Raw genomic sequence first — 24,612 nt, 5'->3', positions numbered from 1 at the left:
GCTGAATGTATGCCTCCACGCCTCCAGCATGAGTTGCGGTTTGAAACAAAAGGTCCCTTGCCAGTCGATCGTCCCTGACTGCCCCTGTTATTGTCCTTGAGTGCACCATTAACAGGTGTTGATGGCCCCATTACTGGCCGCATTGTCCCTTGCAATGGCGTGAATCGCTGTTCAGCTTGCCATTGTCTCTATCGAACTCCCCCTCTGGGTTCGACTACATGTTGGGGCATGTCTGACTGCCCTTGTCTGCCTGGAGAACTGTGTGCTGCTTTAACAATGTTGAATCTCTGTCCCAACCATTCCTTAACACAGTACCTCTCGTCTGTTCTGCTAGTGGCCATGCTCGCGTGGTTTAAATCCCAGTTTCTTGTCGCCATTGATATGTCCTTACTACACAGTATAAATGCACACGAGGCCCATGCTTGAGAGAAGGTCAGTCTGTGACCTGTCCTTTATTCCTTAGCACTCAAGTGATGAAGGTGGGTGGAGCTTCCCTTTTTATACCTGAAGGTCCAGGTTAGAAGTGTCTCCCACCTAGTGGTCAGTGTTCTCACGTGTACAACTTAGGTCAGTTTATACATGGGTTACAATGCTGGTTGAATACATGACAGTATCCTGGAGAAATTCTCAGAAGTGGACGATTGGGAGGCCTTTGTTGAGAGACTCGACCAATACTTTGTGGCCAACGAGCTGGAAGGGGATGAGAATGCTGCCAAATGAAGGGCGATCCTCCTTACCGTCTGTGGGGCAACAACCTGTGGCTTCATGAAGAACCTTCTAGCTCCGGTGAAACCAACAACCAAATCCTATGAAGAATTGTGTACGCTGGTCCTGGAGCACCGAAATCCGAAGGAAAGCGTTTTGATGGCGAGGTATCGGTTCTACACGTGTCAACGGTCGGAGGGCCTGGAAGTGGCGAGCAATGTCACCGAACCAAGGCAACTTGCAGATCATTGCGAATTTGATGGATTCCTAGAACAAATGCTGAGAGACTTTTTTGTGCTTGGCATTGGCCATGAGGTTATCCTTCGCAAACTATTAACTGTTGAAACACCGAATCTGAGCAAAGCCATAACGATAGCCCAGGCATTTATGTCCACCAGCGATAACACCAAACGAATTTCGCAGCATAAAGAAGTTTCGGCTCGTACTGTGCACAAAGTATCATCATTTTCAAGCAGAAATGCATATGGCAGAACATACATGCTGGCTGCTGCACGACCTCAGATGACCCAAAGCCCACCATCAATCTTTAACGTGAGGCAGTTAACACCTTGTTGGCGTTGTGGCGGTGATCATCGAGCCCATCAATGCCGCTTCAAACACTATGCGTGCAAAGGCTGTGGAACAATGGGACACCTCCAGCGAATGTGCAGACGAGCTGCAAACCCTGCAAACCACCACGTTGCAGAGGAAGATTGATCCCTGGTGGATCAGGCTGAACTAGAGACTCGAACCGAGGAGGCAGAAGTGTACGAGGTACTCACCTTCATCACGAAATGTCCACCGATCATGTTAAAAGTTGAACTGAACGGAATTCCAGTATCCATGGAACTGGACATGGGTGCGAGTCAGTCTATAATGAGCAAAAAGGCCTTCGATATGCTATGGAGCAACAAGGCACACAGGCCCAAGCTTCGCCTCATTCACGCCAAGCTAAGAACTTACACCAAAGAGCTGATCCCTGTAACTAGCAGTGCAGAAGTAAAAGTCTCCTATGATGGAGCAGTGCACGAACTCCCACTATGGATCGTGCCAAGGTATGGCCCCACACTGTTCGGCAGAAGCTGGCTGGGAAAAATCCGCTGGAACTGGGACGACATCCGAGCGCTTTCTTCAGTCTACGACGCCTCGTGCCCAGGTTCTGAGCAGATTCCCATCGTTGTTCGAGCTAGGCATCGGAAGTTTCTCGGGGGCGAAAGTGCAGATCCACTTGGTTCCCGGTACACGACCCACCCACCACAAGGCACGGGTGGTACCATATATGATGCGAGAGAAAGTGGAAATTGAGCTGGACAGGCTGCAGCAAGAAGGCATCATCGCACCGGTGGAGTTCAACGAGTGGGCCAGTCCGATTGTCCCGGTACTCAAAGGTGACGGCACGGTCAGAATTTGTGGGGACTATAAAGTAGCGATTAGCCGTTTTTCGCTACAGGACCAGTACCCGCTACCCAAGACAGACAACCTATTTGCAACCCTGGCTGGAGGAAAGTCGTTCACCAAGTTGGACCTGACCTCGGCCTACATGACGCAGGAACTGGAGTAATCTTCAAAAGGCCTCACTTGCATCAACACACACAAAGGTCTGTTCATTTATAAGAGATGCCCGTTTGGGATTCGATTGGCTGCGGCAATTTTCCAATGGAACATGGAGAGCCTGCTAAAGTCGGTTCCACGCACTGTGGTTTTCCTGGATGACATACTGGTGTCACAGGTCGGGACACCATCGAACACTTGATGAATGTGGAAGAGGTTCTAAGTCGGCTAGATCGCGTGGGAGTCAGGTTGAAATGCTCGAAGTGTGTTTTCCTGTGCCAGAGGTCGAGTTCTTACGAAGAAGGATCACAGTAGATAGCATCAGATCCACCGACGCCAAGACGAGGCCATGAAGAACGCGCCGAGACCACAGAACGTGACGGAGCTGCGGTCGTTCCTGGGACTCCTCAACTATTTTGGTAATTTCCTATCCAGGTTGAGCACCTTGCTAGAACCCCTACATGTGCTACTACGCAAGGGAGATGACTGGGTATGGGGGAAATCACAAGAGGCTGCCTTTGAGAAAGCCAGAAATCTGTTATGTTCAAACAAACTGCTTGTTCTGTATAACCCATGTAAATGATTAGTGCTTGCTTGCGATGCATCTTCATATGGGATCAGGTGTGTGTTACAACAGGCTAACGAATCGGGAATATTGCAAACGGTCACCTATGCGTCGAGGAGTCTGTCCAATGCTGAAAGGGCCTACAGCATGATTGAAAAAGACGCTCTGGCGTGCGTTTACGGGGTGAAAAAAACGCACCAATATCTGTTTGGTCTCAAGTTTGAGCTAGAAACTGACTATAAGCCGCTCATATCACGATTCTCAGAGAGCAAAGGGATTAACACCAATGCCTCTGCATGCATTCAAAGATGGGCGCTCACACTGTAGGCATACAACTATGTAATCCGCCACAGACCAGGAACAGAGAACTGCGCTGATGCTCTCAGTCAGCTACCATTGCCCACCATCGGGGTGGAAATGGCACAGCCTGCAGACTTGCTCTTGGTGATGGATGCATTCGAAAACGAAAAGTCACCCGTTATGGCCCGCCAGATCAGGACCTGGACCAGCCAGGATCATTTACTGTCCCTGGTAAAAAAAACTGTGTCCTCCATAGGAGCTGGTCCAGCGTCCCAGCGGAGATGCAGGAAGAGATTAAGTCGTTCCAAAGGAGCAAAGACGAAATGTCCTTACAGGCGGACTGTCTTTTGTGGGGCAATGGCGTGGTCTTGCCCAAGAAAGGCAGAGAAACGTTCATATGCGACCTACACAGTACCCACCCAGGCATAGTAATGATGAAAGCCATAGCCAGATCCCATGTGTGATGGCACGGCATCGACTCAGATTTACAGTCATGCATGCGTCAGTGCAACACTTGCTCTCAGCTGAGCAATACACCCAGAGAGGCACTGCTAAGTTTGTGGTCATGGCCCTCCAACCGTGGTCTAGGATCCACGTTGACTTTGCGGGCCCATGGCTAGGCAAAATGTTTTTGGTTGTTGTGGATGCTTATTCAAAATGTATTGAATGTGTAATAATGTCTGTAAGCACATCCACCGCCACCAACGAAAGCCTACGAGCCATGTTTGCCACACACGGCCTGCCTGATGTCCTTGTCAGCGACAATGGGCCGTGTTTCACCAATGCTGAATTGAAGGAATTCATGACCCGCAATGGGATCAAGCACATCACATTTGCCCCGTTCAAGCCGCATGCAACAGCCAGGCAGAACAGGCAGTTCAAACCATCAAGCAAAGCTTGAAACGAGTGTCAGAAGGCTCCCTGCATACCGGCTGTCGCCAGTCCTGCTCAGCTACCGCACCAGACCCCACTTGCTCACCGGTGTTCCCCCAGCTGAGCTGCTCATGAAAAGGGCGCTCGAAACAAGGCTCTCTCTTGTCCACCCTGATCTCCAAGATCATGTCGAGGGCAGGCGTCATCAACAAAGCATGTTCCATGATCGCGCAAACTTGTCATGCAACATTGAAGCCAGTGGACTAACGTGCAGAAAGCATTTGGACTAAACCAAATTGCGGTTCACCAACAGCTACGAGCAACCTGAAGAGGACACCACCAACTTTGACCCTCCAGCACACACACAAGTGGCAACCGACATCACGGTTGACCACAAAGCCGGACTCACCATCCCCAGTAGCCCGGCAAGGCCAGCTGCCCAGCAGCCCAGTGAAGAACCAACCAACTCACCCACACCTGCATTTGTACGGAGACAATTGACAAGGGAGCGAAAAGCCCCACATTGTCTCACCCTGTAAATAAGTGTACTGTTGACTTTGGGAGGGAGTGATGTTATGTATGTAACCCTTGGCAACCTGTATCACACCACCACCAGAGGGCCTACCTGTTGGAGTCCCAAGGGATCCCAGCATCCCTTGGGAACACTGTATATAAGCAGACCTCCCACGCTGTACTGGCACTCGAGTTCAATTAAAGGAGCTAAGGTCACACTTACTCATTGCATACAGTACTCAGTTTCATCCTTTATTATGAGCGTAACAGGTACTTCCATCTAGAGTGTGAGTACCACCTACTTAGACTTCAGTGAGGAAGAATGTATAAGAAGCCTACAACATGATAGTAGGGGTAAGTTTGGACGGGATTGTTCCACATGCTTGACCGTACTTAACACACCTAGTAGAGTCAAGGCAGATTGTGCCTGGATGGCTTTGGCTGCAGGCTGGATGTCCACCAGGACATCAGGGCTGCTAACACCTCTGCCGACATCCCTTCTCTCCAAGGTGGGGAGTAAAGGGGTTGCTGATGCCCTCCCCTTGCGGGGGCGGGGAGCGGGGTTGGGGGGCACTACCTGCTAGAGTGTGAAACATAGAAACATAGAAAATAGGTGCAGGAGTAGGCCATTCGGCCCTTCAAGCCTCCACCACCATTCAAAAAGATCATGGCTGATCATTTACCTCAGTACCCCTTTCCTGTTTACTCTCCATACCCCTTGATCCCTTTAGCCGTCAGGGCCATATCTAACTCCCTCTTGAATATATCTAACGAACTGGCATCAGCAAATTTCTGTGGTAGAGAATTCCGGAGGTTAACAACTCTCTGAATGTAGAAGTTTCTCCTCATCTTGGTTCTAAATGGCTTACCCCTTATTCTTAGAATGTGACCCCTAGTTCTGGACTTCCCCAACATCGAGAACATTCTTCCTGCATCTAACCTGTCCAGTCCCGTCAAAATTTTATATGTTTCTATGAGATCTCCCCTCATTCTTCTAAACTCCAGTGAATACAGGCCCAGTCGATCCCAGTCTTCCTCATATGTCAGTCCCGCCATCCTGGGAATCAGTCTGGTGAACCTTTGCTGCACTCCCTCAATAGCAAAAATGTCCTTCCTCAGATTAGGAGACCAAAACTGAACACAATATTCAGGTACCACCTACTTGGGTCTCAGCGAGGAAAAATGTATAAGAAGGCTGTAACTTGAAAGGGACATGATCTCTGTCCTGTGCCAGCTCCTGGAACAAGACCTGCATCCAGGGGAAAAAATCCATGCAGCACACTGTGAAAGTAACCATTGCATTCAATTTCTAATCCAGTGATTTCCAGGCACCAACTGGCGACAACGGTAATATAGTGGTTATGTTACTGGACTACGAATGCAGAGGCTTGGAGTAATGATCTGGAGACATAAGTTCAAATCCTACCATGGCAGCTGGGTGATTTAAATTCAGTCAATTAATAAATCTGGAATAATAATCTAGAATCAGTAATGGTGACCATTGTAACTATCGGATTGTCATTAAAAACACTTTTGGTTCACTAATGTCCTTTAGGGAAGGGAATCTGCTGTCCTTTGCTGGTCTGGCCTATATGTGACTCCAGACCCACAGTAATGTGGTTGACAACAACAACAACAACAAATTTGACACTGAGTCACATATTGAGAAATTAGGGCAGGTGACCAAACGCTTGCTCAAAGAGATAGGGTTTAAGGAGCATCTTAAAGGAGGAAAGAGAGGTAGAGAGGCGGAGAGCTTTAGGCAGGGAATTCCAAAGCTTTTGGCCTTGGCAACAAAAGGCACGGCTACCAATGGTTGAGTGATTATAATCTGGGATGTTCAAGAGGAAAGAATTAGAGGAGCGCAGACATCTCACGGGGAGGGGGAGGGGGGGGGCACGCGGATGGCGGGCTGAAGGAGATTACAGAGATAGGGAGCGGCAAGGCCATGGAGCGATTTGAAAACAGGGATGAGAATTTTGAAATCGAGGTTTTGCATAACCGGGAGCCAATGTAGGCCAAAGAGCACAGGGGTGATGGGTGAGCGGGACTTGGTGTGAGTTAGGACAAGGGCAGCTGAATTTTGGATCACCTCAAGTTTACATAGGGTAGAATGTCGGAGGCCAGCCAGGATTGTTTAGAAATTGTCAAGTCTAGAGGTGAGCTGAGGCAAGGGCAGAGGCGGGCGATGTTATGGAGGTGGAAATAAGCAGTCTTAGTTATGCTGTGGTTGTGTGGTCGAAAGCTCATTTCAGGGTAAAATATGAGACCAAGGTTGTGAACAGTGTGGTTCAGCCTCAGACAGAAGTTGGGGAGAGGGATGGAGTCAGTGGCTAGGGAACGGAGTTTGTGGTGGGGACCGAAAACAATGGCTTCAGTCTTCCCAATATTTATTTGTAGAAAAGTTCTGCTCATCCAGAACTGGATGTCGGACAAGCAGTCTGACAATTTAGATGCTGTGGAGGGGTTGAGAGAAGTGGTATTGAGGTAGAGCTGAGTGTCATCAAAGTATATGTGGAAACTAACGCTGTTTTTCTTGGATGTTGTTGCCATGGGTTTACATGTAGATGAGAAATAAGAGGGGGCCAAGGATAGATCCTTGGGGGACACCAGAGGTAACGATGTGGGAGCGGGAAGAGGGCAGCAGGTGATTCTCTGGCTACAATGAGATAAATAAAAATAGAACCAGGGAATTGCAGTCCCACCCAGCTGGACGACGGTGGAGAGGCGTTGGAGAAGGATGGAGTGGTCAACCATGTCAAAACCTGCAGACAAGTCACGAAGGGTGAGCAGGGATAATTTGCCTTCGTCCCAGTGACAAAGGATGTCATTTGTGACTTTGATGAGAGCCGTTTCAGTACTGTGGCAGGGATAGAAAGCTGATTTCAGGGATTCAAACCTGGAGTTACGGGAAAGATGGGCAATGATTTGGGAGGCAACAACACGTTCAAGGACTTTGGAGAGGAAAGGGAGTTTGGAGATGGGACGGTAATTTGCAAGGATGGAGGGGTTGTTTTTTTGAGGAGAGGGGTGATGACAGCAGATTTGAGGGAGAGGGGGACAGTACTGGAGGAGAGCGTACCGTTAACAATGTCAGCTATCATGGGAGCCAGTAAAGGAAGCTGTGGGATCAGCTGTTTGGTGGGAATAGGGTCGAGAGAGCAGGAAGTGGGTCTCATGGCCAAGATGATCTCAGAGGGCATAAAGGGAGATCGGAGAGGAACTAGAGAAAGATGTGAGGTCAGGGCTAGGGCAGGGGATATCCTTAGAGGATGTTTGGCCCGGTGGGCTAGGAGAAGGAAGGGAAGTGGCAGAGCCAGCTGAATGGATGGTCTCAATCTTTGAGACAAAGAAGCCCATGAGCTCCTCACATTTATTGTTGGAGGTGAGGGTGAGATGGGAGAGGGGGTTTAGAAGATGGTTAGCAGTGGAAAATAGAAACCGAGGGTTATCTTTGCATTCCAGAATGATTCTGGTATAGTGAACAATTTTGGCAGACGAGAGCAGGACCCGATAGTGCTTTATGTGGTCCAGCCAGATGAATGGCTTAACCAATTGTCCGCCATATGTCTTCAAGTCTGCTTCCCTTGGACTTAAGGGAGTGAAGAGGAGGGCTGTCGCAGGGGAAACGGCCAGAGTGAGTGAGAGTAATTGTTTTAATAGGGACTAGGGCATCAAATGTGGTGGTGAGGGTGTCGTTGAGCAGATCAGTAGCTGCATAAATGTCATGGTGAATGGAGGGCCAAAGGCTGGACAGTTGGGAGTTCATAAGTGCAGTTGTAAGAGAGTTGGGAGAGAGTTTTATCCAGGGGCGGACACAGAAGGAGATAGAGTTGGGGTAGGATGTAGGATTCTTAACAGCCCCCTGAATTAAGGGCACAGTGGTGCACAGTACCATCTGTAGAGGTATATCCAATCTTATTAATCTCACCTCATTCCCCAACTACAAAGAATCATTGATCTGTGCCCTCATATGTGTTGGAAATATTTAGTCACAGGAGTAACGATAAGAATTTATTCACCTTCTGCACTAAATTCTTCAATGTTCAGATCCCTGATGCAATTACTGGCAAAAATTACCCAAGTTAATGATTATTTTCTGGGGAATGTTTACAACACATGCATTGAGATGAAATCGAGGTTTTCCCAACTGTTCAAGAGGGGAGACAGAAAGAAATGTCTGCCTCTGATGAAAATTAACATGTTTGCCACAATGAATAAATGCAACTATCATTGCACAAACCAGAAGCATTGCTATCTGTACAAACATTAGCATCAATCAGGCTCTGTATGGCTGTATGGCCTCTCACCCTATGATATGCATAATGGCTTGTAGCGAGTTGAAGGGTTTTATCTATTGTATGTCAACCATTAGTCCCATGTGATGGTGCCTGTTGTCAACATATAAAAGAACAGCATGCATTGATTTGAGATGTAATTTTGTACAGAGAAGCAAAGACTGTCTAACTGTCAGAGTGAAATGCAGAATACTTTGGTAGTTGAATATGGACCTTTTGTGCAGTCAACTCTATCCGAGTATAAGGACAATGAGGTTATTGACCAATTTCCTTTGCTGTAAGTTAGCAGGCCTGCCTTTTCTAGCGTGTTTAATTGCTCAATATATCCTCATTGCCTGTTTTTTGTGCCTCAGTCCCGGAAAGGTACTGACTGCACTCACGTTAACAATACTCGCATGAAATTATTCAGAGAAATATGGTTGATGCTGCCAACATCTTTGGACAGGCAAATTCATCAATATAAGATAATTGACACGAATCATCGACTCAAGATGTTAACTCTGCATTCTCTCCACAAATGCTGCCTGACCCGCTGAGATTTCCAGTGTCATGTATCTCACATTACTGTATATAACTGTATCTTACCATGCTATACATGACTGTAACTGGATATGACCTGTAACAATAAGCATACCTTACCACCAGGGGTGCACTTGCAGGAGACACTCCATACCTGTCCCACTGTGGTATACAAAGGGAGGTCTCAGGCAAGTGCAGCACTGGAGAGCAGGAATTAAAGGTGCAGGTCCTGAGTGACCTTGACTTCAGCATGTGTCTCGAGTAAGTCAGTACATTAGAGTCAGGACTTAACAGTGGCAACGAGTTACGGGATCACAGAATCCACAGAATGGCTACCAACAGCTCAGATGAGAAATACAATGCTGGAGACAATTGGGATGACTTTATAGAAAGGCTCCAGCAAAGCTTTGTGACCAAAGACTGGCTGTGCGACAATAAGACAGACAAGAGAAGAGCCCATCTCTTGCCCAGCTGTGGCTCGAAAACATACGCTTTAATGAAAGACCTGCTGGCACCTGAGAAACCAGCAACCAATCGTTTGAGGAGTTGAGCAAACTGGTGAGACCACCTGAAGCTAGCGAGCAGCCTACACATGGCCCGACACAGGTTCTACAGCTACAGACACTGTGTGGGTCAAAGCATACCCGACTTTGTGGCAGAACTTCGGAGGCTGGCTAGTTCATGTGAGTTCCCCGATGAACTAAGGAGAGAAACATAGAAACATAGAAAATAGGTGCAGGAGCAGGCCATTCAGCCCTTCTAGCCTGCACCGCCATTCAATGAGTTCATGGCTGAACATGAAACTTCAGTACCCCCTTCCTGCTTTCTCGCCATAACCCTTGATCCCCCGAGTAGTAAGGACTTCATCTAACTCCCTTTTGAATATATTTAGTGAATTGGCCTCAACTACTTTCTGTGGTAGAGAATTCCACAGGTTCACCACTCTCTGGGTGAAGAAGTTTCTCCTCATCTCGGTCCTAAATGGCTTACCCCTTATCCTCAGACTGTGACCCCTGGTTCTGGACTTCCCCAACATTGGGAACATTCTTTCTGCATCTAACCTGTCTAAACCCGTCAGAATTTTAAACGTTTCTATGAGGTCCCCTCTCATTCTTCTGAACTCCAGTGAATACAAGCCCAATTGATCCAATCTTTCTTGATAGGTCAGTCCCGCCATCCCGGGAATCAGTCTGGTGAACCTTCGCTGCACTCCCTCAATAGCAAGAATGTCCTTCCTCAAGTTAGGAGACCAAAACTGTACACAATACTCCAGGTGTGGCCTCACCAAGGCCCTGTACAACTGTAGCAACACCTCCCTGCCCCTGTATACAAATCCCCTCGCTATGAAGGCCAACATGCCATTTGCTTTCTTAACCGCCTGCTGTACCTGCATGCCAACCTTCAATGACTGATGTACCATGACACCCAGGTCTCGTTGCACCTTCCCTTTTCCTAATCTGTCACCATTCAGATAATAGTCTGTCTCTCTGTTTTTACCACCAAAGTGGATAACCTCACATTTATCCACATTATACTTCATCTGCCATGCATTTGCCCACTCACCTAACCTATCCAAGTCACTCTGCAGCCTAATAGCATCCTCCTCGCAGCTCACACTGCCACCCAACTTAGTATCATCCGCAAATTTGGAGATACTGCATTTAATCCCCTCGTCTAAATCATTAATGTACAATGTAAACAGCTGGGGCCCCAGCACAGAACCTTGCGGCACTCCACTAGTCACTGCCTGCCATTCTGAAAAGTACCCGTTTACTCCTACTCTTTGCTTCCTGTCTGACAACCAGTTCTCAATCCACGTCAGCACACTACCCCCAATCCCATGTGCTTTAACTTTGCACATTAATCTCTTGTGTGGGACCTTGTCGAAAGCCTTCTGAAAGTCCAAATATACCACATCAACTGGTTCTCCTTTGTCCACTTTACTGGAAACATCCTCAAAAAATTCCAGAAGATTTGTCAAGCATGATTTCCCTTTCACAAATCCATGCTGACTTGGACCTATCATGTCACCATTTTCCAGATGCACTGCTATGACATCCTTAATAATTGATTCCATCATTTTACCCACTACTGAGGTCAGGCTGACCGGTCTATAATTCCCTGTTTTCTCTCTCCCTCCTTTTTTAAAAAGTGGGGTTACATTGGCTACCCTCCACTCCATAGGAACTGATCCAGAGTCAATGGAATGTTGGAAAATGACTGTCAATGCATCCGCTATTTCCAAGGCCACCTCCTTAAGTACTCTAGGATGCAGGCCATCAGGCCCTGGGGATTTATCTGCCTTCAATCCCATCAATTTCCCCAACACAATTTCCCGACTAATAAAGATTTCCCTCAGTTCCTCTTCCTTACTAGACCCTCTGACCCCTTTTATATCCGGAAGGTTGTTTGTATCCTCCTTAGTGAATACCGAACCAAAGTACTTGTTCAATTGATCCGCCATTTCTTTGTTCCCCGTTATGACTTCCCCTGATTCTGACTGCAGGGGACCTACGTATGTCTTCACCAACCTTTTTCTCTTTACATACCTATAGAAACTTTTGCAATCCGCCTTAATGTTCCCTGCAAGCTTCTTCTCGTAATCCATTTTCCCTGTCCTAATCAAACCCTTTGTCCTCCTCTGCTGAGTTCTAAATTTCTCCCAGTCCCCAGGTTCGCTGCTATTTCTGGCCAATTTGTATGCCACTTCCTTGGCTTTAATACTATCCCTGATTTCCCTAGATAGCCACGGTTGAGCCACCTTCCCCTTTTTATTTTTACGCCAGACAGGAATGTACAATTGTTGTACTTCATCCATGCGGTCTCTAAATGTCTGCCATTGCCCATCCACAGTCAACCCCCTAAGTATCATTCGCCAATCTATCCTAGCCAATTCTCGCCTCATACCTTCAAAGTTACCCTTCTTTAAGTTCTGGACCATGGTCTCTGAATTTACTGTTTCATTCTCCATCCTAATGCAGAATTCCACCATATTATGGTCACTCTTCCCCAAGGGGCCTCGCACAATGAGATTGCTAATTAATCCTCTCTCATTACACAACACCCAGTCCAAGATGGCCTCCCCCCTAGTTGGTTCCTCAACATATTGGTCTAGAAAACCATCCCTTATGCACTCCAGGAAATCCTCCTCCACCGTATTGCTTCCAGTTTGGCTAGCCCAATCTATGTGCATATTAAAGTCACCCATTATAACTGCTACACCTTTATTGCATGCACCCCTAATTTCCTGTTTGATGCCCTCCCCAACATCCCTATTACTGTTTGGAGGTCTGTACACAACTCCTACTAACGTTTTTTGCCCTTTGGTGTTCTGCAGCTCTACCCATATAGATTCCACATCATCCAAGCTAATGTCTTTCCTAACTATTGCATTAATCTCCTCTTTAACCAGCAATGCTACCCCACCTCCTTTTCCTTTTATTCTATCCTTCCTGAATGTTGAATACCCCTGAATGTTGAGTTCCCAGCCCTGATCATCCTGGAGCCACGTCTCCGTAATCCCAATCACATCATATTTGTTAACATCTATTTGCACAATTAATTCATCCACCTTATTGCGGATACTCCTTGCATTAAGACACAAAGCCTTCAGGCTTGTTTTATTAACACCCTTTGTCCTTTTAGAATTTTGCTGTACAGTGGCCCTTTTTGTTCTTTGCCTTGGGTTTCTCTGCCCTACACTTTTCCTCATCTCCTTTCTGTCTTTTGCTTTTGGCTCCTTTTTGTTTCCCTCTGTCTCCCTGCATTGGTTCCCATCCCCCTGCCATATTAGTTTAAATCCTCCCCAACAGCACTAGCAAACACTCCCCCGAGGACATTGGTTCCAGTCCTGCCCAGGTGCAGACCGTCCGGTTTGTACTGGTCCCACCTCCCCCAGAACCGGTCCCAATGCCCCAGGAATTTGAATCCCTCCCTGCTGCACCACTGCTCAAGCCACGTATTCACCTGCGCTATCCTGCGATTCCTACTCTGACTATCACGTGGCACTGGTAGCAATCCCGAGATTACTACTTTTGAGGTCCTACTTTTTAATTTAGCTCCTAGCTCCTTAAATTCGTTTCGTAGGACCTCATCCCTTTTTTTGCCTATGTCGTTGGTACCAATGTGCACCACGACAACTGGCTGTTCTCCCTCCCATTTCAGAATGTCCTGCACCCGCTCCGAGACATCCTTGACCCTTGCACCAGGGAGGCAACATACCATCCTGGAGTCTCGGTTGCGGCCGCAGAAACGCCTATCTATTCCCCTCACAATTGAATCCCCTATCACTATCGCTCTCCCACTCTTTTTCTTGCCCTCCTGTGCAGCAGAGCCAGCCACGGTGCCATGAACTTGGCTGCTGCTGCCCTCCCCTGATGAGTCATTCCCCTCAACAGTACCCAAAGCGGTGTATCTGTTTTGCAGGGGGATGACCGCAGGGGACCCCTGCACTACCTTCCTTGCTCTACTCTTCCTGCTGGTCTTCCATTCCCTATCTGGCTGTGGACCCTTTCCCTGCGGTAAGACCAACTCACTACACGTGATACTCACGTCATTCTCAGCATCGTGGATGCTCCAGAGTGAATCCACCTTCAGCTCCAATTCCGTAACGCGGACCGTCAGGAGCTGGAGGCGGATACACTTCCCGCACACATAGTCGTCAGGGACACCGGAAGCGTCCCTGAGTTCCCACATGGTACAGGAGGAGCACAACACCCGACCGAGCTCTCCTGCCATGTCTTAACCCTTAGATACACTTAAACTGGTAATAACAATGTTAAAAGTTACTGACCAATATAAGAAGAAAAAGAAAAACTACTCACCAATCACCAGCCAATCACTTACCCCCTAGGCTGTGACGTCACCTTTGTTTTTTTTTGCCTTCTCCCTGTACTGAGAGACTTTTTTATTGAAAGAATAGGCCACGCAGGCATATTCCGAAAGATTATAGGAACTTGACTCTAGAGGCAGCAGCACTGGTCGCACAGATGTTCTTGGCAGGCGAAGAATAAACGAGGCTGATCTATACTTCGGGTACGGGCATCGGAACAAGGGGTTCACATTATGAAACAAACCGCTACCCCCATACACAGACAAAGGCAGGAGAGCAGGCCTTCAACAGCAGACAGTGGCGCCAGCAGCCATCAAAATCAAGGGCCACATGAACGGCTGATCATACCTCATCAACCCACAATGCGAGCAATCAACAACAGATTGAGAGAAGCTCAAGGGAGATCAGCCGGACGAAGCTCACCCTTCGGAAACAATGGAAACGGTCTGTGTTGGAGATGTGGGGGAAGGCACTCAACCAGGGTGTGTCGATTTCAGCATGCCATTTGCAGAAACTGCAACTACACAGGGCATCTGGCTCGCATGTGCAGAAAAACAGCAGCTTGGCTGGTATACGAATCGGAAGGGTCGGAAAGCGGACCAGAAGACGGTTGGAACAGTGCACGGGACGCCGCGGGACAGCGGGTTAACACGATCAATGTCCACTGTTCTTACACCAAGACGCCTCCAATTATGATGAGGGTTCTACTCAACGGGATACCCGTCAACATGGAACTGGACACGGGGGCCAGTCAATCCCTCCTGAGCGTTCAACAATTTGAACAGCTGTGGCCGCACAAAAGCAACAGACCAAAACTCACAAAGATCGACACCAAACTAAGGACCTATACTAAAGAAATCGTCCCAGTCCTTGGCAGCGCCATGCGCTCAGTCACACACAAAGGGATGGTGCACCAACTTTCCCTGTGGATTGTCCCCAGGGATCTCCCAGCCCTGTTGGGAAGAAGCTGGCTAACAGAACTTAATTGGAAATGGGATGATGTTCATGCCATGTCGTCAGAGGAACGGACCTCCTGCTCAACAGTTCTAAGCCGTTTTGAACATCTCTTTCAGCCAGGTGTGGGCACCTTCAAAGGGGCTAAAGTTAGAATCTACATCACACAGAATGCCAGACAGGTCCATTACAAGGCTAGAGCTGTGCCTTATGTGATGAGTGAAAAGATTGAAAACGAACTGGACCGGCTTCTGCGGGAAGGCATAATTTCTCCCGTGGAATTCAGCGACTGGGCAAGCCCCATCGTCCCCGTCATGAAGCCTGATGGATCCGTGCGAATCTGTGGGGATTACAAGTCTACCATAAACAGAATCTCCCTACAAGACCAATACCCGCTGCCCAGAGCGGAGGACCTATTTGCTACGTTGGCTGGAGGAAAACTTTTCTCGAAACTTGAGCTCACATCTGCGTATATGACGCAAGAACTGACTGACAGAGTCTAAGCTACTCACCACCATCAACACACATCGAGGCCTTTTTATATACAATCGATGCCCATTCGGCATCAGGTCGGCAGCTGCTATATTCCAGCGCAACATGGAAAGTCTGCTCAAGTCGATCCCAGGGATGGTTGTGTTTCAAGATGACATACTCATCACGGGCAGGGACACCGACGCTCATCTCCGCAATCTTGAGGAAGTACTAAGTCGATTGGATCGGGTAGGCCTAAGAGTTAAGAAATCCAACTGTCTGTTTCTCGCGCCTGAGGTTGAATTTTTGGGCAGAAGGATTGCCGCTGATGGAATCCGCCCAACTGAATCCAAAACTGAAGCGATTCGCCTGGCACCCAGTCCCCGGACTGTTTCGGAACTGCGCGTCTTTCTCGGGCCACTCAATTACTTTGGGAACTTTATGCAGAACTTGAGCACGCTGCTGGAGCCTCTCTAAGTGCTACTCAGAAAGGGGTGCGATTGGTTTTGGGGGGACGCCCAAGAACGCGCCTTCAATAAGGCACGCAACCTTCTATGTTCCAAGAGTGTTTTAGCCTTTTTTGACCCAGGTAAAAAGTTAGTCCTTACGTGTGATGCGTCTGCGGACGGGGTCTGGTGCGTTTTACAGCACGTCAATGATGCGGGTAAATTGCAGCCCATTGCTTATGCCTCATGGTCACTTTCACGGGCGGAGCGCGGGTATGATATGGTTGAGAAGGAGGCGCTCGCGTGTGTGTACGGTGTGAAAAAGATGCGCCAATACCTTTTCGGGGCCAAGTTTGCGTTAGAAACCAACACAAACCCCTCACGTCTCTACTATCCGAGTGCAAGGCAATCAACGCCAACGCCTCAGCGCACATTCAGCGGTGGGCACGTATGCTGGCGGCTTACAACTACACGATAAAACACAGACCAGGCACAGACAGCATTTCAAACTTTGCTTGATGGTTTGGACTGTCCGCTCTGCCTGGCCGTTGGATGCGGGCTTGAACGGACCAGATGTGATGTGCTTGATCCCATTGTGGGTCATGAATTCCTTGAATTCAGCACTGGTGAAGCACGGCCCATTGTCGCTGACAAGGACATTAGGCAGGCTGTGCGTGGCGAACATGGGTGGGTACGGTGTAGGTCGCGTATGAACATTTCTCTGCCTTTCTTACGCAAAACCACACGATTGCCCCACAAAAGACAGTCCGCCTGTATGGACATTTCGTCTTTGCGCCGCTGGAACAGCTTGATATCTTCATGCATCTCCACTGGGACGCTGGACCAGCTCCAATGGAGGACACAGTTTTTTACAAGGGACAGTATAGGATCCTGGCTGGTCCTGGTCCTGATCTGGCGGGCCGTAACGGGTGACTTTTCCTTTTCAAATGCGTCCATCACCAAGAGTAAGTCTGTAGGCTGTGCTATTTCCACCCCGGTGGTGGGCAATGGTCGCCGACTGAGAGCATGAGTGCAGTTCTCTGTGCTGGTCTGTGGCGGATTACATAGTTATATGCAGACAGCATGAGCGCCCATCTTTGGATGCGGGCAGAGGCATTGGTATTAATCCCCTTGCTCTCTGAGAATAGCGATATGAGTGGCTTATGGTCAGTTTCTAACTCAAACTTGAGACCAAACAGATACTGGTGCATTTTTTTCACCCCATAAACGCATGCCAGAGCTTATTTTTCAATCATGCTGTAGGCCCTTTCGGCCTTGGACAAACTCCTGGATGCATAGGTGACCGGTTGCAATGTTCCCGATTTGTTTGCTTGCTGTAACACACACCCGACCCTGTACGAAGATGCTTCGCAAGCTAGCACTAAACGTTTACATGGGTTATACAGAACAAGCAGTTTGTTGGAACATAACAGATTTCTGGCTTTCTCAAAAGCAGCCTCTTGTGATTTCCCCCATACCCAGTCATCTCCCTTGCATAGCAGCACATGGAAGGGTTCTAGCAAGGTGCTTAACCCGGGTAGGAAATTACCAAAATAGTTGAGTCCCAGGAACGACCGCAGCTCTGTCACGTTCTGTGGTCTTGGGTCATTCTTGATGGTCTCCATCTTGGTGTCGGTGGGTCTGATGCCATCTACCGTGATTCTTCTCTCTAAGAACTCGACCTCTGGCGCCAGGAAAACACATTTTGAGTGTTTCAACCTGAGTCCCACGCGATCTAGCCGACTTAGAACCTCTTCCAGATTCTTCAAATGTTCGATGGTGTCCCGACCTGTGACCAGTATGTTGTCCTGGAAAACCAAGGTGCGCGGAACCGACTTTAGCAGGCTCTCCATGTTCCTTTGGAAAATTACCGTAGCTGATCGAATCCCAAACGGACATCTATTGTAGATGAACAGATCTTTGTGCGTGTTGATGCAGGTGAGGCCTTTCGAAGATTTTGCCAGCTCCTGCGTCATGTAGGCCGAGGTCAGGTCCAACTTGGTGAACGTCTTTCCTCTAGCCAGGGTCGCAAATAGGTCGTCTGCCTTGGGTAGTGGGTACTGGTCCTGTAGCGAAAAACGTTACTTTATAGTCCTCACAAATTCTGACCATGCCATCGCTTTTGAGAACCGGAACAATTGGACTGGCCCACTCGTTGAACTCCACCGGCGTGATGATGCCTTCTTGCTGCTCAATTTCCACTTTCTCTCGCATCATATATGGCACTGCCCATGCTTTGTGGTGGATGGGTCGTGTACCGGGAACCAAATGGATCTGCACCTTCGCCTGCGAGAAACTTCCGATGCCTGGCTCAAACAACGACGGGAACTTGTTCAGAACCTGGGCACATGAGGCTTCGTCAACTGATGAAAGCGCTCGGATGTCGTCGCAGTTCCAGCGGATTTTTCCCAGCCAGCTTCTGCCGAACAGTGTGGGGCCATCTCCTGGTACAATCCATAGTGGGAGTTCGTGCATTGCTCCATCATAGGAGACTTTTACTGCTGCATTGTCAATAACAGGGATCAGCTCTTTAGGGTAAGTTCTTAGCTTGGTATGAATGAGGCGAAGCTTGAGCCTGTGTGCCTTGTTGCACCACAGCCTGTTGAAGGCCTTTTTGCTCATGATAGACTGACTCGCACCTGTGTCCAATTCCATGGATACTGGAATTCCGTCCAGTTCGACTTTTAGCATGATCGGTGGACATTTCGTGGTGAAGGTATGTGCCCCGTACACTTCGGCTTCCTCGGTTCGAATCTCTAGTTCAGCCTGATCCGCCATGGATCGATCCTCCTCTGCAACGTAGTGGTTTGCAGGATTTGCAGCTCGTCTGCACATTCGCTGGAGATGTCCCATTGTTCCACAGCCTTTGCACACACAGTTTTTGAAGCGGCATTGATGGGCTCGATGACCACATCCGCAGTGCCAACAAGGTGTTAACTGCCTCGCATTAACGTTTGATGGCGGACTCTGGGTCATTTGAGGTCGTGCAGCTGCAGGCGTGTACGTTCTGCCATATGCATTCCTGCCTGACGTTACTTTGTGTACAGTACTTGCCGAAACCTTTTTATGCTGTGAAATTTATTCGGTGTTATCGCTGGTGGACATAAATGCCTAAGCTTTCGTTATGGCTTTGCTCAGGTTCGGTGTTTCACCAAATAGTAGTTTGCGAAGGATAACCTCATGGCCAAATGCCAAGTACAAAGAAGTCTCTTAGCATTTGCTCAAGGAATCCATCGAATTCGCAATGTCCTGCAAGGCGCCTTATTTCGGCGACGTAGCTCGCCACTTCCTGGCCTTCAGACCGTTGACACGTGTAAAATCGATACCTTGCCATCAGAACGCTTTCCTTTGGATTTAGGTGCTCCCGGACCAGGGTACACAGTTCTTCACCTGGGCTCGGGTGTTTCCGGATTCGTGACGTCAGAAAGACGTTCCGAAGTCCGAAAAAATACGAAAACCGGCTCGGCCTTGGTCTCGAGGTTGCCAGATTCGGGGGGTCGAACCTGTAGTCAAATTTTTTCTACATTGAATCTCCACATTACTCATCTTTGAGGCCTGAATTTCCCGCACATGGGCCGGAATCTTCAGTCCTGCGAGTGCAGCTTTGGAGGCGGGCCCGCTGTCAGAATGGTCCTGATTAACAGCGGGTCAGGATCCCGTTCTAAACCCAGCTCCGTGTGAGTTTCTGAACTGTCATATCTGCGGTCGGATCACAGACCCGACAGGTAATTTACATAATTAAAAGGCATTTCAATTGTAGTTAAGATGTTTAAAAGCAGGCACTTACAATTTTACCAACCTTTTGACGGGTTTGCCGTGCCTCGGGTTTCATGCCATGTAAGCGGAGTCGTGTTCTCAGTGACTCTCCATCATTTTGGCTAGTTGACAGTTGCAGAAGTGGTATAAAAGCTATCATTTCATAGCTGTTCACTGTCCAATGTCAGAAGCCGAAGCCTTCAGGTTTTGAAATAGACTTTTGAGCTGTATGCAGGTTGAAAGTGTTTGCAGTGAACCCTCTATTCAATGTCACCTCCTTGGAGCAACCTCTCTCACCATTGACAGAGCACTTCTGTTATCTCAACCTCACCTGCCATCTATTCCAGCAGCATCGGAGCCCTTGAAATAATCTCACCTTGGAGCTAAGAATCCCACAATGATCAGCCCCAACACCAACATCACTAAACACACCAGCATCATCAACAGCAACACCAACCTTCTCCGCAATCACCTGATGCTGCACAGGACACAGGGTGATAGCACCCGATCACACATTGCTGCCCGGGAGGCCAGTGATGGCCTCACCATGGCCACATTTACTTCACTTCACACTGTGCACCCCGACTGCCAAATGATGTGCCAGGTTGGCACCACCCCACATGAGTTCCGTAAAGCATCTCTGCAATGTCCAACCCATTCCTTTCACACTCATCGCCATTGCGGGGTTTACCCTTATGTCTCACCATTCACTACAACTCACTAAGCCACTTCCAAAGGTGCCCACAAATCTGTCCAAGAATGCAAAGTGCTGTAATTAAAGATTTCAATGTTTGATAACACAGCAACATTTACTATACATGAACATTGGCTGAAGGACCCAAGTGCCTAACCTTGTGTGTTGTTAGTTGGTATGATTGGACAAGGATGAGGGTGAGTGTGAGGGATGGCTAGTGAAATGTAGAACTGATAATGTAGACAGATAGAGAGAAGGATGGGTGGAGGTGCAAGGTCAGTTAGTGTGAGCAAGGAAGTGCAGGGGTAGAGTAGGGAAGGCAGAGTGATGGGGATGTGATGAGTGGCACGGCAGGATGAGGTTGAGTGTGGCTTTGCAGGAATGTTTTGTGATCTACTGAGATCACTGAAAGGTTTGCACCACTGCAGCCTGGTCCTCCTGACGACATCCCTGCTTGTGCCTTCCTGTGCAATGTGCAACCAGGTTGCGTTGGTGTCCTGCAGAGGTCTTTTTTTACCCATGGGAAGGGAAGAGAACCTCTCTGCGTGCTGTGACTCCCTCCATAAGCATCTGGGGGGAGTCATGGTAAAGCCTGGGTGCAGCCGTGCTCCTCTGTGCAGTGCTTCTCAGTGTTTGCAGCTCCTCACTGCAGCACGCCACTGACAGAAGAACTGTCAAAACCATTGTGAGCATGGTCCCTTTAAGGAAACCAGCTGATGACGTGTCATCAAGTGACGTCATCAGACCCGCTTCCTCTTAATTTACCGGGAAGCCCGCAGGGTGGGCTTAACAAGCTCCATTAAGGGAAGATTCGGGAGAGAGAGCGGGCTCAAGTCGGGAGCAGGCTTTCCACACACCACCAACCCCGGCTGCATCGATCCCGCTGCGTGTGAAGAAATTGCGGCCATGGATTGGAAAGTAGCAAAAGGTTTCCATTTTCAAAAGCTTTTGTTGATATTGTGGAGGATGGCTTCTGACAATAGGAAAGGCTACTGAAAAACCACCCGTCCTGAAGTTCACAAATGGTTGGTGAGTGCAATGACAGTATGAAACAGTAGCCAGACGAAAGAATCTCTAAAAAATAGTATTATGCCTTGAATCAAGAACATAGGAACGGAAGGCCATTCAGCCCGTCAAGCCCATTTCACCATTCAGTTAGATCATGGCTGATCTGTACCTTAACTCCGTTTACCTGTCTTTGTTCCCTATCCCTTAATACCGTAACAAACATCTATCAATCACAGTTTTCAAATTTTAAATTGACCTAGCCTCAACAGCTTTTTGGTGATTCCAAATTTCCACTACAATTTGTGTGAAGAAGTGTTTCCTGACTTCATCCGTGAACGGCCTAGCTGGAATTTTAAGGTTATGCCCTCTTTTCTGGACTCCCCCACCAGAGGAAGTCGTTTCTCTCTAACTTCCCTCTAAAATCCTTTAATTACATAGAATGTACTTCATAGGAACAGGTGATTCCGCCCAACTGGTCCATGCCAGTGTTTATGCTCCACATGAACCTCCTCCCATTCTTCTTCATCTAACCTTATCATCTTTACACCTCAGTTAGATCACCCTTTAATCTTCTATAATCAAGCCAAGAATACATGCCTAGTCTATGCAACCTGTCCTCATAATTTAACCCTTTTAGCCCCGGTATCATTCTGGTGAATCTGTGTTGCACCCTCTCCATGGTCAATATATCCTTTCTGAGGTGCAGTGCAAAGAGCTGAATGCAGTACTCCAGATGAGGTTTAACTAGAGCTTTTTATAACTGCAGCATAACTTGCATCCCCTTTATATTCCAGCCCTCCTAAGATAAAGGCTAATATTCCATTGGTCCTTTTGATTGTTTTTTGTGCCTGTCTACTAGTTTTTTGTGATTTCTGCACTCGGGTCCCTAAGTCTCTCTGCTCCTTCCCAATTCCTCGCTTCGTGCCATTTAGAAAAAATCTGATCTATCTTTCTTAGGTTCAAAGTGGATGACCTCACACTTTCCCACATTGAACTCCACCTACTACAGTTTTGTTCATTCACTTAATCGATCAATGTCTCTTTTCAACTTTTTCCCCCTTGCTACACTACTTATTGTGCCACCTGTCAGCAAAATTGGGTGTACAGCTCTCTATCCTGCAAATAATGGCAGATGCAACAGCCGTCTAAACTTTTTTTGACTCAATTGTTCCATTAGTTTTTATTGAAGACTGCTCAGTATATTGCCTGTAATTCTATTAAGTAAATCTTTATTACACAATTTTTATTATTTATATTTGAAGACACAGATAGACCAAATATCCAATAAAAAATATACTTACATCTCATCGTTCACAAAAAGGAAAGATCAAGAAATGATAATGGAAAAGGGGAAAAAAATTGTAAATACCACGGATAATATGTTTCTCACTGAAGTAGATGGTGGATTTGTGTTTGTTAGCAGTGTTATATGGTCAGTGTCTTTGTAAGTTAGGTTGATCAGATATCTCAGAAATAAGCAAGTCGCAAATGAATTACACTGTGTCTCATGGGTGAAGATTCATTTGTGATACCACAGTAACTGTTGTGCATTCTGAGCAGCTTGGAATATCAAATAATTATTTATTGTTACTTGTGAGTTATTGAGTCATATTAGTAAATTGTATAGTTGAGGTGATACATGTTGAGATTCTAAGTGACGTTGAATTCATCTTATTTCCATCATGGATTTCAGAGCCCTGGCAGCAACAGAAAAACATCTGTATAGTTACATTGTGCAGTGGGCCCAAACCTTTGATGTTCTGGGGAAGATCCATACAGGCCAGCTATGCAACACTGCATTGTTGGCCTGTAAGAATGCTCAGCTACCCATAACTAGAAAAATAGTGGATGGTGCTTCCATTGTTAGCTATTTACTTTACTGCTATGGCTCTGTTAACCCTTGCCACTGGATAAAGGCCTAGCTCTGTCAAGCCCGTGTGGTGGCTGATGTGCAACGGTCACCACACGTTAAAAAAATCCACGTACAGGCAACTTCCACCCCTCGTGTTTAGGACTGGAATCTCGGGTCCTTCATTGAAACATCTGTGAACTCATTCCTTTTGGTGTCGAAGCAAATCATCCTCGTTCGAGGGACCGCCTATGATGATGACGGCTCTGTTGCCTACAGTGATGTGGAAGAAATATGAGGGTGAAATTCATTATTGCCCCATTTTGGGGAGATAACAGTTGGGAGGCACGAAACTTAGCCCCAGACACTAAAGTTTCGCCCCTCTCAAAAAGTTTGCGTTACCGCTCCGGAGCAGTCGGTCGAGGAGGCGGGAGCTCGGAGCAGCGCGAGTCCGGGGTCGGCGAGAGGCCGATAAAGGCCAGCGGGAGTCGGGCAGTTTGAGCAGTCGGTCGAGGAGGCGGGAGCTCGGAGCAGCGCGAGTCCAGGGTCGGCGAGAGGCGTACCGGTGCAGCTGCAGTGGGGACAGAAGGCAAAAAAGTAAAAGAAATCAAAACGTGATGTCACAGCCAAGGGGGTAAGTGATTGTCTGGTAATTGGTGAGTAGTTTTCTATTTCAGTAAGTAGCATTTAGCATTGTTGTTGCCAAATGAAGTTAATCTAGGGGTTAAGTTATGGCAGGAGAGCTCGGACACGTGTTATGCTCTTCCTGCACTATGTGGGAACTCAGGGACGCTTCCGGTGTCCCTGACGACTACGTGTCTCCGCCTCCAGCTCCTGACAGACCGCATTGCGGCACTGGAGCTGAGGGTGGATTCACTCTGGAGCATCCACGATGCTGAGAATGACGTGAATAGCATGTTTAGCGAGTTGGTCTCACTGCAGGTAAAGGGTACACAGCCAGATAGGGAATGGAAGACCAACAGGAAGAGGAGTATGAGGAAGGTAGTGCAGGGGTCCCCTGCTGTCATCCCCCTGCAAAACAGATACACCACTTTGGGTACTGTTGAGGCGGATGACTCATCAGGGGAGAGCCGCAGCAGCCAGGTTCATGGCACCGTGGCGGGCTCTGCTGCACAGGAGGGCAAGAAAAAGAGTGGGAGAGCGATAGTGATAGGGGATTCGATTGTAAGGGGAATAGATAGGCGTTTCTGTGGCCGCAACCGAGACTCCAGGATGGAATGTTGCCTCCCTGGTGCAAGGGTCAAGGATGTCTCGGAGC

General features: G+C 47.9%; 1 protein-coding gene across 6 annotated transcripts in view; it reads left to right on the top strand.

Moving 5' to 3' along the window:
* ank2b (ankyrin 2b, neuronal) overlaps nt 1–24,612 on the top strand; it is a 1,291,078-nt gene that overhangs the window by 149,702 nt on the left and 1,116,764 nt on the right. The window lies entirely within an intron of this gene.

The sequence above is a fragment of the Pristiophorus japonicus genome, chromosome 2 (genome assembly GCF_044704955.1).
Source record: "Pristiophorus japonicus isolate sPriJap1 chromosome 2, sPriJap1.hap1, whole genome shotgun sequence".
NCBI classification, from domain to species: domain Eukaryota; kingdom Metazoa; phylum Chordata; class Chondrichthyes; family Pristiophoridae; genus Pristiophorus; species Pristiophorus japonicus.
Note: the sequence above shows the minus strand (reverse complement) of the source record. Positions and strands in the feature narration are given on the sequence as shown.